This window comes from Pristiophorus japonicus, chromosome 11 (genome assembly GCF_044704955.1).
Source record: "Pristiophorus japonicus isolate sPriJap1 chromosome 11, sPriJap1.hap1, whole genome shotgun sequence".
NCBI lineage: Eukaryota > Metazoa > Chordata > Chondrichthyes > Pristiophoridae > Pristiophorus > Pristiophorus japonicus.
The window spans coordinates 208819932-208825931 of NC_091987.1; positions in this window are offsets into that span (position 1 = coordinate 208819932).

Sequence of the window (6000 nt, forward strand, 5' to 3'; positions counted from 1 at the left end):
GAGCATTTCTGTGCTGTGGCCACTGCATCATGAGAATGTGCATTTATATTTTTCTTAATTCATGCTCAGGATGTGGGCATTGCTGGCAAGGCCAGCATTTATTAGCCATCCCTGATTGCCCATAGTGATGGAGAGCTGCCTTCTTGAATACAACTGAGTGTCTCACTGGGCCATTTCAGAGGGCAGTACAGAGTCAACCACATTGCTGTGGGTCTGGAGTCACATATAGGCCAGACCGGGTAAGGACGGCAGATTTCCTTCCCTAAATGACATTAGTGAACCAGATGGGTTTTTACAAAAATTCAGTAGTTTCATGATCACCATTACTGATACTAGCTTTTTATTCCAGATTTATTTAATTAACTGAATTTAAATTCTCCAGCTGCCATGGTGGGATTTGAACTCACGGCGCTGGATCATTAGTCCAGGTCCCTGAATTACTAGTCCATCATTCATAGGCAGTCCCTCAAAATCGAGGAAGACTTGCTGCCACTCTAAAAGTGAGTTCTTAGATGGCTGAACAGTTCAATACAGGAATTACTGTCTCTGTCACAGGTGGGACAGATAGTCATTGAAGGAAAGGGTGGGTGGGGCTGGTTTGCCGCACGTTCCTTCCGCTGCCTGCGTTTGTTTTCTGCATGCTCTCGGCGACGAGACTCAAGGTGCTCAGCGCCTTCCTGGATGCTCTTCCTCCACTTAGGACGGTTTTTGGCCAGGGACTCCCAGGTGTCGGTGGGGATGATGCATTTTATCAAGGAGCATTTGAGGGTGTCATTGAAACGTTTCCTTTGCCCACCTGGGGCTCGCTTGCCGTGTAGGAGTTCCAAGTAGAGTGCTTGCTTTGGGAGTCTTGTGTCAGGCATGCGAATGATGTGGCCTGCCTAACGGAGCTGGGCGAGTGCGGTCAATTCTTCGACGCTGGGGATGTTGGCCTGATCGAGGACACTAACGTTGGTGCGTCTGACCTCCCAGGGGATTTGCAGGATTTTGCGGAGACATCGTTGGTGGTATTTCTCCAGTGATTTGCCCACTGTACTACTGAACCCCTGAAGCATCTGTAATGTAGCAAATGTCCCAAGATGTTTCACTGTTGGACCTGAGTGGAAGGGAGGATTAGGGGAGAGGCCACAAATGCAGTGAAAGAGATAGGGAGGTTTTTGACGGGTCGGGAAGAGATGTAGCACTTACAAAGGAAGTTCCAGTGTGTGGAACTAAGATGCCTGATGACTCCGTGGCTAATGGTATGGTGGAGGGAGGGGTTGTAAGTGCAGTAGACAAAGGAAATCATATTAGGCTGTTTGAGGTTGCCTTTGAACCCTACTGTGATTGGGATTCTTATGATGCATCCCAGTTCGATCTTCAAAGTTAGGAGGGAGTATAAATGGGATTCGGAATCACTTTCTTTCATGAATATTTGTATTTCTGGGTAGTTGATGAGCTGGGTGACTGTCCAATTTTGCCTTTGCTTTAGGAACATAGGAATATAGGAAGAGGAGTAGGCCATTTAGCCCCTCGAGCCTGTTCTGCCATTCAATGAGATCATGGCTGATCTGCGACCTAACTCCATGTACCCGCCTTTGGCCCATATCTCTTTGGTTAACAAAAAGCTATCAGTCTCAGATTTAAAATGAGCAATTGACCCAACATCAATTGCCATTTGCGGAAGAGAGTTCCAAACTTCTACCACCCTTTGTGTGTAGAAGTGTTTCCTAATTTCACTCCTGAAGGGTCTGGCTCTAATTTTTAGACCATGCTCCCTAGTCCTAGAATCCCCAACCAGCAGAAATAGTTTCTGTCTATCTACCCATATCTGTTCCCCTTAATATCCTGAAAACTTCGATCAAATCAGCTTTTAACCTTCTAAATTCTAGGGAACACAACCCTAATTTGTGCAATCTCTCCTCATAATGTACCCCTTGAAGTCTGGGTATCATTCTGATTTGCATTTGCGTCCAAACTGAGAGATCCACGTGAAGTTTGAGTCTCTCTTTTAGTTTTGAGGTAGATCAAATAACATGCGCTCCTCCCCCACTCCGTGATTTATCTATCTGTCGTTGTCTGACTTTTGTTTCTGTTAATTTTATTTATGAATAAACTTAATTTACAATTATTAGCCTGAGATTGAGGTCCTGTTATTTGTTTCATTGGTGGGAGAGACCAGAAGAATTTGGGGCATTGTTTAGTATTGCTACTAAACTTATCATCAACTTAAAGTGTTTATTATTCATTTCAGGCATTCCACATTATCCAACACTTTGCCCAAAAATCACGCCACTGCTTCTTGGGAAATGGTGGCGTTTGTTAAACACACAAAGGTAACTGGAAAGCACAAGTATATAATAATAAATAAGATCTGACAACTAAACTAGGGGGAACTCTTGAGAAGAGGCACAACTTAAAAAAATTCACGCACAGGCAACTGGAGTTCAGGACTGGAACATCGGGTCCTTCATTGAAATATCTGTGAACTCTCATGGAAGCAAGTCATCCTCGTTCGAGGGACCGCCTATGATGATGAATTAGAAACCCTTACAGAGGTTTCCGCTTTGATCAATTGAGCAAGCTCCTTCCATTCCCACAACAGAAATGGAACTTTGTAGCACGAGAGAATAAAGGGTCGACCATTTAAGATGGAGATGAGGAGGAATTTCTTCTCTCAGAGGATCGTGAATCTTTGGAATTCTCTGCCCCAGAGACCTGTGGGAGCTGAGTCATTGAATATATTGAAGGGTGAGATAGACAGATTCTTGAACTATAGGGGAGTCAAGGGTTATGGGGAAGAGGCAGGAAGTGGCGTTGAGGCTAAGATCATGGGCCGAGAATTGCGGTCTCACTGGGCGAGGCCTCACAAATGCCGGTTCTCAGATCCAACGCATCCCCGCAGGAAGAACATCTGCGAGGCAGAGATTTGGGCTATTTCCCCAACGTTTGCCCAGCAAATGTCCTTCAAACTCCTATGCCTGATAAAAGCAGAGGTATAGCCTATTTTTACAGCATACAAGTTTTAAAACGTAGAAAAATTAAATTTAATCACTCATTTTTATGTTAAAAACCCTGTCCATTAAGGTAAGTTTATTTAAACCCTATTAAAACACATCAAAAAAAATGTCAAAAAAAATATTTTTTTCTAAAATATTTAATTACATTCAATTTCAATTAATTTTAAATAGGTGAAGTGTTTTTTTCATTTATGTGTTTCTTGTTTTTGGGGGTATTCTCATTGATAGTAATGGGAGTTTGTAAAAACAGCTTCCATTATTATCAATGAGAATACTACGTAGTGATTGGTGGTCCAGGCCCACGTGATTCCAGGATACACATCCGTATCTGGAGGACATGTTCCTGTGCGCTGCACAGTGAATGAAGGCCTCCGACCAGAATCCTACGTTCCTCCAGGACCACCAGGTATTTTCGGAGATTTTTTTCGTGTCGGAGGCGTTCGTCCGAAGGAAGCCTTCAACCACAATTTCCCCCTCATTATCAACCGTGATCTTATTGAATGGCGGAGCATGCTCGAGAGACCATATGGCCTATTCCTGGTCCTATTTCTTATGTAATTGGAATCAATCGGCTACCAGAAAAATGGAGCCAGGGAGCATAATGTTCTGACAGCTCTCCAGACCTTAATCGGAAATGTTGATACCTTGATACGGTTAGAAGAATAACACAGCTCAAATTAATGCTGCACTACCGAGCCCAGCTCCAGGTAAGTGATCGTGCAAAGAGCAGCTTTATGAAGGAGCTGTTGAATGAATTGAATGTAGTCTACCCAGCCTGTATTGGCTACCTGCAGATTCTGATCTTCTGGCAATGTGAGTGTTTGCCCACTGATCCCCAGGTTCCGGCAATGCGCAGTCGAGGGGGGTTATTTGACCCAACTTCCCGCCTCCCTTCCGGATCTACCTTCGCGCCCGGTTGTCGCTGAAGAGGGAGCACGTGGTGTCTGTCCTTCGGTGACCGACGGGCAGCGGTGAGATTGGTGGACATCATCGACCTCCCCCGCCTCCCCACGGGACCACATTTTTATTTAATTTGTGACGGTTCATTTTTGCATATTTATAATTTACAGTTTATTGGTTGTGCCCCTTTAAAATGCTAATTGTCATCTTAATTGGTAATTAATATAAAGGAGTTTGCTGACTGATCCTGTGACCGGAATCAGCTGGACCTGTCTCAGAGCATGTGGGAATTCACTTGCATTTAACCAATGCTCCATGATAAAGTGGCTGCTCATTGATGACTGACCTGGAGTACTGTGTACAATTTTGGTTTCCTTATTTAAGGATGGATATACTTGGAGGTGGTGCAATGGAGGTTCACTAGATTGATTCCTGGAATGAGAGGGCTGTGTTTTTTTTTGTGAGAGATTGTGTAGAATGGGCCTATACTCTCTGGAGTTTGGAAGAATGAGGTGATCTCATTGAGACATACAAGATTATGAAGGGGTATTGACAGGGTAGATGCTGAGAGGTTGTTTCTCCTGGCTGGAGTGTCTAGAACTAGGGGCACAGTCTCAGGATAAGGGATGGCCATGTAAGACAGTGATGAGGAATTTCTTCACTCGGAGGGTTGTGAATCTTTGGAATTCCCTGCACCAGAGGGCTGTGGATGCTGAGTCTCTGAATATATTCAAGGCTGAGATTGAAAAATTTTTTGAGTCCAGGGGAATCGAGGGATATGGGGATTGTCTGGGAAGGTGGAGTTGAGGTTGATGATTGGCCATGATATTGAATGACTGAGCAGGCTTGAGGGGCAGTGTGGCCTACTCCTGCTCCTAGTTCTTATGTTCTTGGAATTAGGCCAGCCTGTGCAATTCTGGAGGGACTGGAGTGTATCATCACCACTGGAAATGAGATTTGTTAAGGTTTATTTGAACATGTTTTGTTAATTTGCAGGTTTTGTTGGTTGTGTTCTTTTAATAAGAGGGCACATGGTTGACTTTTAATGAATGAGTGAGTCAGCTAGTGTAATTGTGATGGAAAGCTTTTCAGATGCATTATCCTTTTAATCTCATCAAATGTTCTGAGCTTGTTTGGGATTGTAGGGCAGCGATCTAGACAGAGCTTCTCTAAATGGACAGGAGATTTGAGACTTCCCATGGTATGCTAGCTGTGGCTCAGTGGGCAGTACTCTTGCCTCCTGAATCAGAAGGTTGTGGGGTTCTGAACCCCAATCCAAAGGCTTGAGTGCATAATTTAGTTTGGCCTTTTGAAGCATTATTGGGGGAGTGCTGCACTGTCGGAGCGGCTGACTTCCTGATTGGATCTTAATCCAAGGCCCTGTTTGCCTTGGGTAGATGTAACCGCTACCATGGAACTACGTGAAGAAGATTGGGCAGCTTCTTCATCCCTCAACCAACATGAGTAAAATAGATGATCTGGTCATTTATCATGTGGTTTGTGGGTCCTTGCTGTGCACCAATTGGTTGCTGCATTTTTCTGCATTTCAAAAGTACTTTTTTGGCTGTGAAGTGCTTGGGGATGTCCTGAGGATGTGAAAGGTGCTATAGAAATGCAAGTTCTACCTTTCTATGATAGACCCAAGTACTTTCAATGCAAAGGGCTGAGTTTGGTGCAATCAGGCTGCAGAATGCTCATGACTAGCTCAAGGTAAATGATATGAGGTTCTTGAACCATATCTACTTGTGTGTATTGCTATAGTGTCAGGCCTCTGGGATTGAATCTTCATACAGTGAGATGACCTGCAAACCAAGGGGCACAACTTTTATCGCAGCACGAAGAACAATTTGCTATCTGATGTAAAATGTCCCTCCTTTTTACTGGCATGACTTATACTTGTTTATATTGTCGTGGGAACCCCAGTACAGAAATAAATCTAGTAATCTGAAATAAAAGCAAATGCTGGAGATCCAAAGCATTTGCACTGAGGAAAGAGCAGGTTGACCAGTATGAACCTTTGTGTAGTCTGAAAAATAAGTAAGCTCCTTAGTTTAAATAGGAAGGGGGAGACAATATTGTAAGGTTTGATTGTGACTCCCAA